This window comes from Melanostigma gelatinosum, assembly GCF_949748355.1.
Source record: "Melanostigma gelatinosum genome assembly, chromosome: 21".
Lineage (NCBI taxonomy): Eukaryota > Metazoa > Chordata > Actinopteri > Perciformes > Zoarcidae > Melanostigma > Melanostigma gelatinosum.
In genome coordinates, this window is record NC_136654.1 from 865,873 (window position 1) to 880,646 (window position 14,774).

Below are 14,774 nucleotides of genomic sequence, written 5' to 3' on the forward strand. Positions count from 1 at the left end.
AGCGATGCGTTCAGGAACACGTCGTTCAAACGTGTCAGTTTGAAGCAGACGGAGACCTTTAACAAACACAGTATTTCAGAATCGACCCTCAGAGGAAGAGTTTAACTCTCCTCCTCTCATTCATATCAGACTCTGACACAATATGCAATAAATAATATGCAACATCACACTGTAGGCTTCACCTAAACCGACCTGCCCGCGTGCCCTCGAGCAAGATAGAAAGTACATGCAACAGAGAAACACGTTGAGGTTCACACGCAGCTGAAGATGGTTCTCGGTTCTTCAGACAATTCTAGAAATGATTCCTGTTTTTGGTCTTTTTTCCATCAGAAATCACAAAACAAACGTGAATATTGTTGATTAAATGTGAACAATTTTCACGAGGAGTTGATCCTTTAGGTCACTTTAGTCTCTCGTTTGAATCCAAACTGAAACTGAAACTCGTGTTTTAGGCTTTTTAAATGTTGATCCAACCAAAAACAAATGTTCAATTTTAACCTGAGCTTTTATTTAAACTATTTATAAACTTAAAAGATTTATTGATGAATTAATTTGCATTCATTTCTGGCTGCTAAACGGATGATTGACAGGTGAGAGTATTTATTCCTTTATTCTTCATGGTGTCCATATCAAATCACTCGTTTAAATTCATTAAAGAAAAGTCAACATATCGTGGTCACTATTCTCTAAACTCATTCAGATTTAGTTTATTTCATTCTTTGTTGAAAAAAGATGTTTATTAGCCAGTAAATGAAATGTATTTCTTAAATGATCAGTCAGCTGATAACAGCCTCTGTTTGGACTCATTATATTATTATTGTTATTATTGTTTCCATCACATTCTAATAAAGAAGGTAACTGATGGATTCAATGGGCTGAAAAACAGAACATGTTGAAGTTTATTCACAAACGTTTTCAGCTGTAAAAGATTTAATTTCCCCACAAGGATCTTCTTCTTCTTCTTCCTACAGGATATCCACTCTGCTGTGTCCTGTATACTGTGTTTTGGGGGGGGGGATGCTTTTATTTTGAAAAACTTGAAGGACAGGTATTTTATGCTGACAAACTTCCTGCCGTTTGCTGAATTTAATTTGTGCAATAACTCTGGAGAACTCAGTGTTTTAAGTCTTATTTATGTGCTAAACTGTACAACGTCTGACTTACTCTTATTATTATTGTTGTTAACTCTGACGTGAGCTTGTAAAGCATCTCGGTCTGAAAATGCACTTTAAACAATCGTAAGGAGACGATGTGAATCCTCGTTCAGCTCTTACGACTAAAACTTTGAGTTTGTTTCGACTTAAGTTTTATTTTATGTTTTTTGTTCATGAAATCTGACATTAAAAAATAAAACTAATTGTACTTCTATGAGGTTTTAGCTCAGGTGAACTTCCTGAAATGAAGTTTTAGTTTAAATCAAGCCAACAACATCAAGATGTTTCCATCGATCAAAAGAACAAAGAAAACTACAAACATGGCGTTCCGGTATAATGTAAACACAGCTGACCGTTTTGTTTTATTGGTTCATGTTTAATAATGTCGACTCATTTCTCTGTAACACCTGTGAACTGATTTAAGATTCTCATATCTGTTAAATATATTTCATGATCACCTGCCTCAGAAACGTGACATCACTTCCTGTTGTGACATCACGGGTGCAGGAAGTGCAGTGACCGGAGCCGTGACGACTCGCGTGTAGCCCCGTTGTGATTGGCCGATACGGCTCCCTGCTGCTCACTGGCTCGTATTTATTCTCCTCTTCTGTGATTGGCTGAGATCCTCTCTGCTGCTGCTGAACGCTGAAATAAAAATAATATACAGACAAAATATAAAAGGTGAATTTGTGGAGTCTGATTCTGTGATGAAGGTCTGAAATCTGCTCGAAATCAAAGTTATTTAAAAAATGATAATTTTACAAGAAGAAAATATACAGAAGGAATAAAAACATGACGAGTAATAATAATCAAATAGTTTGTTCTGACAGTGTGACGTGTCGGTAAAGACTTGGCTCGGTGGTATCCCTGATCTGGAGCTGCACACGGGTCTCTTGGCTGCCCCCTGGTGCAAACAGTCACTCCAACTAGTTGTCTTCTCTCCATTTTCAAAATCTCTGATGAAAGACATGTACTGAAGTACTGAAGAGGGTCTCCATCAAACACAGGAAGGACAGCAGCGATGTCATCCTGATGGGTTGAGCTGGTCTTTAATAGCATCTCATCAGTTTGTGTTTTTGACCTTTGCTGAGGCCGAACAACTTGTTGCGTAATGGGATCAGACAGAACTAACGGGAACAAAGGTGTCGGCATGGGGATTTAATGGTCTTGCTTCATTGGACTTGTTCCTTTCAAAACAAGAGTTCATTCCGTCCGAACATTTTGAGCCACACTGGGATGAATTGATTTCCAAGACATGAAGCTTTGCATTCGTAGCTGCCAATTCGGTTTCAAGTTCCAACGTTTCCTTTTCTCTCGCCAACGTTTCCTTTTCTCTCTCCGTTTCCTTTTCTCTCTCTGTTTCCTTTTCTCTCTCAGTTTCCTTTTCTCTCTCCTACGTTTCCTTTTCTCTCTCCTACGTTTCCTTTTCTCTCTCTGTTTCCTTTTCTCTCTCCGTTTCCTTTTCTCTCTCTGTTTCCTTTTCTCTCTCAGTTTCCTTTTCTCTCTCCTACGTTTCCTTTTCTCTCTCCTACGTTTCCTTTTCTCTCTCTGTTTCCTTTTCTCTCTCCGTTTCCTTTTCTCTCCTACGTTTCCTTTTCTCTCTCCGTTTCCTTTTCTCTCCTACGTTTCCTTTTCTCTCTCCGTTTCCTTTTCTCTCTCTGTTTCCTTTTCTCTCTCGGTTTCCTTTTCTCTCTCCTACGTTTCCTTTTCTCTCTCCTATGTTTCCTTTTCTCTCTCCTATGTTTCCTTTTCTCTCTCTGTTTCCTTTTCTCTCTCCGTTTCCTTTTCTCTCTCCGTTTCCTTTTCTCTCTCTGTTTCCTTTTCTCTCTCCGTTTCCTTTTCTCTCTCTGTTTCCTTTTCTCTCTCTGTTTCCTTTTCTCTCTCCTACGTTTCCTTTTCTCTCTGTTTACTTTTCTCTCTCCGTTTCCTTTTCTCTCTCCGTTTCCTTTTCTCTCGCCAACGTTTCCTTTTCTCTCTCCGTTTCCTTTTCTCTCTCTGTTTCCTTTTCTCTCTCCAACATTTCCTTTTCTCTCGCCAACGTTTCCTTTTCTCTCTCCTATGTTTCCTTTTCTCTCTACGTTTCCTTTTCTCTCTCTGTTTCCTTTTCTCTCTCCGTTTCCTTTTCTCTCTCTGTTTCCTTTTCTCTCTCTGTTTCCTTTTCTCTCTCCGTTTCCTTTTCTCTCTCTGTTTCCTTTTCTCTCTCTGTTTCCTTTTCTCTCTCCTACGTTTCCTTTTCTCTGTTTACTTTTCTCTCTCCGTTTCCTTTTCTCTCTGTTTCCTTTTCTCTCTCCTACGTTTCCTTTTCTCTCGCCAACGTTTCCTTTTCTCTCTCCTACGTTTCCTTTTCTCTCTCCAACGTTTCCTTTTCTCTCGCCAACGTTTCCTTTTCTCTCTCAGTTTCCTTTTCTCTCTACGTTTCCTTTTCTCTCTCCTACGTTTCCTTTTCTCTCTCAGTTTCCTTTTCTCTCTACGTTTCCTTTTCTCTCTCCTACGTTTCCTTTTCTCTCTCAGTTTCCTTTTCTCTCTACGTTTCCTTTTCTCTCTCCAACGTTTCCTTTTCTCTCTGTTTCCTTTTCTCTCTACGTTTCCTTTTCTCTCTCCTACGTTTCCTTTTCTCTCTCCTAAGTTTCCTTTTCTCTCTGTTTCCTTTTCTCTCTCCTCCGTTTCCTTTTCTTCCTCCTACGTTTCCTTTTCACAAGCCAAATTATGACTTGTGAACAAGTCATTTAACATGTGAGCCTTGTTTGCTGCAGAGCGTGCATTAATCAGACATTTTAATGGGGGAAGACACTGTGTCGTCATCAGCACAGGAAGCTTTAGGCAAGGCAAGTTTATTAGTACAGCACATTTCAACAACAAGGTAATTCAAAGTGCTTCACATAAAACCATTAAAAGCATCAAAACATAAGGCAAAAGAAAAGGAGATTTAAAAACAATTAAAAAACAGTGTAAGAAATAAAATTCAGTAGTAAAAAGTAAAGGAGATTTAAAACATACATTGAAACAATAATTGATGTCTCCCTGAGACATTGCGCTGCACGCAATCAACCATACACTGCCGCAATTCTGCAATTACTCGCACACAAACCACGTCTGGAAAAGATCTCTGCCGATCTGCGTTTCATAGTGTACGCCTTGCACGAACTCGGTCCCGGAGGAAATGGCGACATATTGTGCAGTCCTTTTAAAACCATTAAAAGCATCAAAACATAAGGCAAAATAAAAGGAGATTTAACAGCAATTAAGAACAGTGTAAGAAATAAAATACAGTAGTAAAATGCAGAAATGCAGGAAATTGATTAATATATTAATTGAACGTGGTTCAATTAAAGGCAGCAGCAAACAGAAAAGTCTTCAATCTTGATTTAAATGAGCTGAGGGTCTCAGCAGACCTGCAGCTTTCTGGGACTTTGTTCCAGATATGTGGAGCAGAAAAACTGAACGCTGCTTCTCCATGTTTAGTTCTGACTCTGGGAACAGGAAGTAGACCGGTCCCAGACGACCTGAGGGGTCGGGATGGTTCATAAGGTAGCAGCAGATCAGAGATGTATTCAGAGACAGGTGTCCCACACACTGATGAAGTTGTTCACGATTGAACAATAGCAGCACCTTTACAGACAGGCGTGTAATCACTGTGAGCCCAGATGGTGTTTTAGGGCGTCGGCCTCACAAATGATGGACCGTTGACATCCACCAAAACAACAGCCGGCCCCATTACAACGATGGTTCTTTATTATTATTATTATTATTATTTAAAGTTTAGTTCCTTCCTTCCTAAAGGGTGAGGTGTTTTCAGCTGACACGTATAAACGCATATCAGCTGAGCGTTACTGTCTCCTCCCCACCTCCTCCCTCCGAGACCCATAGTTCCTCTCCTGTCTTCTCCCTCCCTCCTCCCTCCTCCCTCCTCCCTCCCTCCCTCCGAGACCCATAGTTCCTCTCCTGTCTTCTCCCTCCCTCCTCCCTCCTCCCTCCCTCCCTCCGAGACCCATAGTTCCTCTCCTGTCTTCTCCCTCCCTCTCTCTCCTCCCTCCCCAGGAGACCCATAGTTCCTCTCTGGTTCTCTCTAATTGACAGCAGACCATTAAAAGACCATTTAAAGGAGCATCTCACTCCTCACGCACGACATTAAACAGAAAGATTTCTTCTTCAAACCTTCAAGTCAGACAAACTTATGAACTCCTGTTTGTGTTTATTAGGTTTGTACCTTCATCATGCTGTAGAGTTCTGAATGGACCCAGAGGACCAGATCTTTACTCTCTATGAGGGAGGGAATTGTTTAAATATTAAATATCCAATGATTTATTCTTATCATATTTATCTTTCTATAAGAGCAACAGGCTGTGACTTGTTCTCCAGAGGAGGGCTCCATTAAAATGCAATACTAAATGTGCACCTGGGCGGTCTTTAGGTCGTTAATGCACCTGGGCGGTCTTTGGGTCGTTAATGCACCTGGGCGGTCGTTAATGCACCTGGACGGTCTTTAGGTCGTTAATGCACCTGGGCGGTCTTTAGGTCGTTAATGCACCTGGGCGGTCTTTGGGTCGTTAATGCACCTGGGCGGTCTTTAGGTCGTTAATGCACCTGGGCGGTCTTTAGGTCGTTAATGCACCTGGGCGGTCTTTGGGTCGTTAATGCACCTGGGCGGTCGTTAATGCACCTGGACGGTCTTTAGGTCGTTAATGCACCTGGGCGGTCTTTAGGTCGTTAATGCACCTGGGCGGTCTTTGGGTCGTTAATGCACCTGGGCGGTCTTTAGGTCGTTAATGCACCTGGGCGGTCTTTAGGTCGTTAATGCACCTGGGCGGTCTTTGGGTCGTTAATGCACCTGGGCGGTCGTTAATGCACCTGGGCGGTCTTTAGGTCGTTAATGCACCTGGGCGGTCTTTGGGTCGTTAATGCACCTGGGCGGTCGTTAATGCACCTGGGCGGTCTTTAGGTCGTTAATGCACCTGGGCGGTCTTTAGGTCGTTAATGCACCTGGGCGGTCGTTAATGCACCTGGGCGGTCTTTAGGTCGTTAATGCACCTGGGCGGCCGTTAATGCACCTGGGCGGTCGTTAATGCACCTGGGCGGTCTTTAGGTCGTTAATGCACCTGGGCGGCCGTTAATGCACCTGGGCGGTCGTTAATGCACCTGGGCGGCCGTTAATGCACCTGGGCGGCCGTTAATGCACCTGGGCGGCCGTTAATGCACCTGGGCGGTCTTTAGGTCGTTAATGCACCTGGGCGGCCGTTAATGCACCTGGGCGGTCTTTAGGTCATTAATGCACCTGGGCGGCCGTTAATGCACCTGGGCGGTCTTTAGGTCATTAATGCACCTGGGCGGCCGTTAATGCACCTGGGCGGTCTTTAGGTCATTAATGCACCTGGGCGGCCGTTAATGCACCTGGGCGGTCTTTAGGTCGTTAATGCACCTGGGCGGCCGTTAATGCACCTGGGCGGTCGTTAATGCACCTGGGCGGTCGTTAATGCACCTGGGCGGTCTTTAGGTCATTAATGCACCTGGGCGGTCTTTAGGTCGTTAATGCACCTGGGCGGCCGTTAATGCACCTGGGCGGCCGTTAATGCACCTGGGCGGCCGTTAATGCACCTGGGCGGTCTTTAGGTCATTAATGCACCTGGGCGGCCGTTAATGCACCTGGGCGGTCTTTAGGTCGTTAATGCACCTGGGCGGCCGTTAATGCACCTGGGCGGTCGTTAATGCACCTGGGCGGTCGTTAATGCACCTGGGCGGTCTTTAGGTCATTAATGCACCTGGGCGGCTGTTAATGCACCTGGGCGGTCTTTAGGTCGTTAATGCACCTGGGCGGCCGTTAATGCACCTGGGCGGTCTTTAGGTCATTAATGCACCTGGGCGGCCGTTAATGCACCTGGGCGGCCGTTAATGCACCTGGGCGGTCTTTAGGTCGTTAATGCACCTGGGCGGCCGTTAATGCACCTGGGCGGCCGTTAATGCACCTGGGCGGTCTTTAGGTCGTTAATGCACCTGGGCGGCCGTTAATGCACCTAGGCGGCCGTTAATGCACCTGGGCGGTCGTTAATGCACCTAGGCGGCCGTTAATGCACCTAGGCGGCCGTTAATGCACCTGGGCGGCCGTTAATGCACCTGGGCGGTCGTTAATGCACCTGGGCGGTCGTTAATGCACCTGGGCGGTCGTTAATGCACCTGGGCGGTCGTTAATGCACCTGGGCGGTCTTTAGGTCGTTAATGCACCTGGGCGGCCGTTAATGCACCTGGGCGGCCGTTAATGCACCTGGGCGGTCTTTAGGTCGTTAATGCACCTGGGCGGCCGTTAATGCACCTAGGCGGCCGTTAATGCACCTGGGCGGTCGTTAATGCACCTAGGCGGCCGTTAATGCACCTAGGCGGCCGTTAATGCACCTGGGCGGCCGTTAATGCACCTGGGCGGTCGTTAATGCACCTGGGCGGTCGTTAATGCACCTGGGCGGTCGTTAATGCACCTGGGCGGTCTTACCTCAGACAGGTAAACATCTACTGGGTCTGTGAGGACTAGATGAAGTGGTTCTGGCTCTCTGACTGTAACGAGGACCCTCAGGAGGACCTGATCGTGTCTCAAAGGACGGAGACTAACAGAGGAAGCTCCCGAAGAAATGAGAAAGAAACTCATCTAAATTCAGAACACAGCCAATCGCACACGAGGAGGAGAGCTCATGCTATTCATGTCATTAAGGAGGAGGAGGAGGAGGAGGAGGAGGAGGAGCTGTGTTTTTCTTCTCCTCACAGTGATCTGAACATGAAAAGCTGTGAAGGTCTGTGTGGAATAAAGCAGGTTTAGCTGCAGTCCTGGTGTTGTTGTTGTTGAGGCTCTACGACCCTGAGGAACCGAGGAGCCGAGCTGGAATACTAACGGTGCTTCACTCTGTCTGCAGGGAACGTAACCTGCGAGCTGCAGACGCGTTCAGACCTCTTCAACCTGAAACCGCTCCTTTAAACCTCAAACCTCACCAGTAGAGAATGGATTTCAGAGACTTAAATAAAAAGATGTTATTGTAGAATTCTGGTTTCACGTTTTCAGTATATTACAAATTATTATTTTCATCACTGATTTAATCTGCAGATTTTTTATGTTTTTTTATAAAATAAGACATTTTAATATTTGAATGCCCGAGGCAGCGTTGTTACACTCCTTCACTTTCTTACCAAGAGTTTGATGAGAATATTGACACCACTCTAAATATGGAGCTGGAGGCAGCCGGCGATTAGCTTAGCTTAGCATTAAGACTGGAATCAGGTCAAACAGCTCCTCTAAAATCCACAAATTCATCCAGAGAGGAACATGAATGTGTGAACCAAAGTTCATGGCAATCCATCCAGTGTTGAGCTATTTCACCCCAAACGACAAATGTTCAACCGACTGGTTCCGCCAGAGGACAAGTCAGAGGATGACGTAATTCATTCGGGTTCATCCTCTGGGGATCATGCATATCCAAACCAAATGACATGACAACCCATCCAGCACATGTTGAGATATTTCAATATATTTACCATCCCTCAATCCTTGATGCTTGCATGGTTGAAAACAAGAACACTGAAGTGATTATTGATAACAGACCGATTACGCTTCTAGTGACACATTATTGAATGTTTAATTGATAAAAGACGTGACGATAACGAGCTCCAGAGCCGTGTTGTTGCACCAAACAGCCCAGACTGACTGAACGTCCATCCTCAGTTTCCACTGCAGAGGAACATTAAATGTTTTCTCTCGTCTTTACGTCAAACCTCTTTCTGTCCTTTTGTTTCTCCTCTTTTCATCCACTCGTTCTCCTTTTCTATCGCCTCCTTCCATTCAAACCTCCCCGTCAATAGAGCCGAGATCGATTCACCGGAGAACAATGTGACAAAAGCAGCGAGCAGCTTCTCTCCGTCGACAGCGCTGTGATTTTAGCTCTTTGCAAAAAACACAACACATGCATTCAATGCTTTCACAAATCGGCCTCATTTCAGCTTCTCGAGAGCCGAGCTTGTCCTCCGTATTCCTCCGAGTGTTAAGAAATCGAACCGCCGGGTCGGGATGAGATGAGACCTGAGGGGAGTTTAAAGGACGACTTTTAAAAGATGTGATGTCGACAAGAAGACGATCAGATCCTCCTGGATGGAGGTGGACACTGTGAGAGGAGACATCAAATGTTAATATGTGAAGGAAATCAAGACAACTTCTGATGAAACTGGGAGACAACCTCCGGTTCTTTAAGTTCTCCAAAGCTTCACGTGTTAAAGCTGCATTCTCTCTAGTGTCCACCAGGGGGCGACTCCTCTGGTTGTATAGAAGTCTATAGAAAATGACTCTACTTCTCTCTTGATTTATTACCTCAGTAAACATTGTAAACATGAGTTTATGTCTCAATCTCTAGTTTCAAGTCTTCTTCAATACAGCATGATGTTCATTTAGTACATTATGGTCCATTTAGAGTCACACAGACCATAAAGCAGGGGATGCTTTAGGGCGGGGCTACACGCTGATTGACAGGTCTCTACCAGAGACGTATACGTCTCTACGTCACTCCTCCTCAGTCCAGATATGGTCACTTCCTGTTCACTGGCTGTTTTTTTTATTCACCTCAAAGGGAAACTAAGAGAGAATAAACACTGAACTACCTGTTAGTCCTGAGAATCACACATGAGGTGTGTGTGTGTGTGTGTGTGTGTGTACACACCTGAAACACAGTGGAAATATGGACTCTTTTTCTGGTCTCAGGTTCATTTAGCTTCAAAAACAGGAGCTTTGAAAACAAGTCATGTGACTCCGCAGCAGCTTGTTTATTGGTCAGAGGTTTGGTGACACGTCGTCCTGACCTTTCAGGTCACAGTTGTTGTTGTAATAGAGGAGAAGACTAAAGCTGCTCTCTCTACCCACAATGCCTTGTGTTTACAGGTTATGTTCTCACATCAAATTCTCGTTAGAGTCGAACACAATTATTGTATTTGTCAATTCATCTGTCGACTAATTTATAGATTATTCTTTTTCGACCTATTATTCTCATATTTAAAAAAACAGAGCACTGTTTTCACCTCCATGTGCTGATGAACTCAGTGCTGCACGATGTTGGAAACACATTTATGTCGCAATATTTGTTCAGCAATATATTTATTTACATACTAAAAAAATGCAGGAATATGAATTTTTTATCTACATTTTAAAGTCATATTCATCAATCTGGTGACAAAAGATCACAGCCACACATAATTAGACAGTTAACTGTATAGTACTATAAATAATACACGTAAAACAATGACGCTGATGAATGAAGCACTAAAATCACAATAAATTAGGTTATTTGCAAAAAATATATATATTTAAAATGGCAAAGACACCAGGAGTCCCACGGTGGAGTCATCACCACCACAGAGATAGACCGAGCCCGCGATGATAGACTGAGCCCGCGATGATAGACTGAGCCCGCGATGATGGACTGAGCCCACGATGATAGACTGAGCCCACGATGATAGACTGAGCCCGCGATGATAGACTGAGCCCGCGATGATAGACTGAGCCCACGATGATAGACTGAGCCCGTGATGATAGACTGAGCCCGCGATGATAAACTGAGCCCACGATGATGGACTGAGCCCACGATGATAAACTGAGCCCACGATGATAGACTGAGCCCGCGATGATAGACTGAGCCCACGATGATGGACTGAGCCCGCGATGATAAACTGAGCCCACGATGATAAACTGAGCCCGCGATGATAGACTGAGCCCACGATGATAGACTGAGCCCGCGATGATAGACTGAGCCCGCAATGATGGACTGAGCCCACGATGATAGACTGAGCCCACGATGATGGACTGAGCCCACGATGATAAACTGAGCCCACGATGATAAACTGAGCCCGCGATGATAGACTGAGCCCACGATGATAGACTGAGCCCGCGATGATAGACTGAGCCCGCAATGATGGACTGAGCCCACGATGATAGACTGAGCCCACGATGATGGACTGAGCCCACGATGATGGACTGAGCCCACGATGATAAACTGAGCCCACGATGATAGACTGAGCCCACGATGATAGACTGAGCCCGCGATGATGGACTGAGCCCACGATGATAGACTGAGCCCACGATGATAAACTGAGCCCACGATGATAAACTGAGCCCACGATGATGGACTGAGCCCACGATGATAGACTGAGCCCGCGATGATGGACTGAGCCCACGATGATAGACTGAGCCCACGATGATAGACTGAGCCCACGATGATAAACTGAGCCCACGATGATAAACTGAGCCCGCGATGATAGACTGAGCCCACGATGATAGACTGAGCCCACGATGATAGACTGAGCCCACGATGATAAACTGAGCCCACGATGATGGACTGAGCCCACGATGATAGACTGAGCCCGCGATGATAAACTGAGCCCGCGATGATAAACTGAGCCCACGATGATAGACTGAGCCCGCGATGATAAACTGAGCCCACGATGATGGACTGAGCCCACGATGATAAACTGAGCCCGCGATGATGGACTGAGCCCACGATGATGGACTGAGCCCACGATGATAGACTGAGCCCGCGATGATAAACTGAGCCCGCGATGATAGACTGAGCCCACGATGATAGACTGAGCCCACGATGATAAACTGAGCCCGCGATGATGGACTGAGCCCACGATGATGGACTGAGCCCACGATGATAGACTGAGCCCGCGATGATAAACTGAGCCCGCGATGATAGACTGAGCCCACGATGATAGACTGAGCCCACGATGATAGACTGAGCCCACGATGATAAACTGAGCCCACGATGATGGACTGAGCCCACGATGATAGACTGAGCCCGCGATGATAAACTGAGCCCGCGATGATAAACTGAGCCCACGATGATAGACTGAGCCCGCGATGATAGACTGAGCCCGCGATGATAGACTGAGCCCGCGATGATAGACTGAGCCCGCGATGATAGACTGAGCCCGCGATGATAGACTGAGCCCACGATGATAGACTGAGCCCACGATGATAAACTGAGCCCGCGATGATAGACTGAGCCCACGATGATAGACTGAGCCCGCGATGATAGACTGAGCCCGCAATGATGGACTGAGCCCACGATGATAGACTGAGCCCACGATGATGGACTGAGCCCACGATGATAAACTGAGCCCACGATGATAAACTGAGCCCGCGATGATAGACTGAGCCCACGATGATAGACTGAGCCCGCGATGATAGACTGAGCCCGCAATGATGGACTGAGCCCACGATGATAGACTGAGCCCACGATGATGGACTGAGCCCACGATGATGGACTGAGCCCACGATGATAAACTGAGCCCACGATGATAGACTGAGCCCACGATGATAGACTGAGCCCGCGATGATGGACTGAGCCCACGATGATAGACTGAGCCCACGATGATAAACTGAGCCCACGATGATAAACTGAGCCCACGATGATGGACTGAGCCCACGATGATAGACTGAGCCCGCGATGATGGACTGAGCCCACGATGATAGACTGAGCCCACGATGATAGACTGAGCCCACGATGATAAACTGAGCCCACGATGATAAACTGAGCCCGCGATGATAGACTGAGCCCACGATGATAGACTGAGCCCACGATGATAGACTGAGCCCACGATGATAAACTGAGCCCACGATGATGGACTGAGCCCACGATGATAGACTGAGCCCGCGATGATAAACTGAGCCCGCGATGATAAACTGAGCCCACGATGATAGACTGAGCCCGCGATGATAGACTGAGCCCGCGATGATAGACTGAGCCCGCGATGATAGACTGAGCCCGCGATGATAGACTGAGCCCACGATGATGGACTGAGCCCACGATGATAAACTGAGCCCGCGATGATAGACTGAGCCCGCGATGATAGACTGAGCCCGCGATGATAAACTGAGCCCGCGATGATAGACTGAGCCCACGATGATAAACTGAGCCCGCGATGATGGACTGAGCCCACGATGATGGACTGAGCCCACGATGATAGACTGAGCCCGCGATGATAAACTGAGCCCGCGATGATAGACTGAGCCCACGATGATAGACTGAGCCCGCGATGATAGACTGAGCCCACGATGATGGACTGAGCCCACGATGATAAACTGAGCCCGCGATGATGGACTGAGCCCGCGATGATAGACTGAGCCCACGATGATGGACTGAGCCCACGATGATAAACTGAGCCCGCGATGATGGACTGAGCCCGCGATGATAGACTGAGCCCGCGATGATAGACTGAGCCCGCGATGATAGACTGAGCCCACGATGATAGACTGAGCCAGCGATGATAGACTGAGCCCACGATGATAGACTGAGCCCGCGATGATGGACTGAGCCCACGATGATAGACTGAGCCCACGATGATGGACTGAGCCCACGATGATAGACTGAGCCCACGATGATGGACTGAGCCCGCGATGATAGACTGAGCCCACGATGATAGACTGAGCCCGCGATGATAGACTGAGCCCACGATGATAGACTGAGCCCACGATGATAGACTGAGCCCACGATGATAGACTGACCCTGTGATGGTTTAGCAGGAAGCCTCAGTAAACCAGCTCCATCACATGTGAGGAGGGTCATTGAGCTCATCAGTCACTCGTCTCCTCCAGCACTGCCAAGCAAACCGTCTAATCACTGCAGACACCCCCCCCCCCCCCCCCCCCCCACCCCCCCCGCGCTGAAGCCTGCTAGCCAGCCTGCTAATTAGCAAGTATACCACAACAAGCCGGCCTGCAGGAGGAGAGCTGATCAGTCAGCCAGTTAATGTACAACAGTGTTGTCTCCTCCTCACCAGAGGCTGAATTATGGGCTGGTGGAGGTTAACAAGAAACAACGGAGCACACGCCTCCTCCTCCTCCTCCTCACTTCATTACCTGCCCAGTCTTCCTTTCTCTCCTCCAGCTTCTAATTTATGAGAGGAGGAGAGGGGAGAGAGGAGAGGAAGAGAGGGGAGGGAGGAGAGGAAGAGAGGGGGAGGAGAGGGGAGGGAGGAGAGGAAGAGAGGAGGGGGAGGAGAGGGGAGAGAGGAGGGGGAGAGAGGGGGGGGAGGAGGGGGAGAGAGGAGGGGGAGGAGAGGGGAGGGAGGAGAGGAAGAGAGGGGGAGGAGAGGGGAGGGAGGAGGGGGAGAGAGGGGGGGAGGAGAGGCTGAAACATGTTATTCTGCACTGAAGTCATGTTCTAGTTCTCTCGCCTTCTACTCATGATGGTTCTGTTTCCATAGAGATACAAGACTTCTGTATTTATTCTTCAAACGCTGCGAGAGACTCGTGAAGAAAGTCAAGCAGCAACAGATGGATGGAAGTCGTTCTCCTTTAACGACCTCTCCTCCTCTCCTCCTGTTTCCCTTCAATCAGCAGCAGCATCATTAAGGCTTCTGCAGAGCAAACGAAGCTCATCCGGTGTTCATCCTCTGAGCTTTATGTGTTCCGTCCGGTCCGGTTTGTGCTGCTCCCTCATTACTGGACTCCATCAAACACACAGCGGGCCCACGATGAATCACCACGCAGTTAATGTTAAAGTCCCACTCTGAGTCCGGGACGTGGTCCGGTGATGACGTCACTGAAGATCCGATTGTTTCACCGGCAACGTTCAGAGCAGCGATGCGTTCACGTGTTTGTGT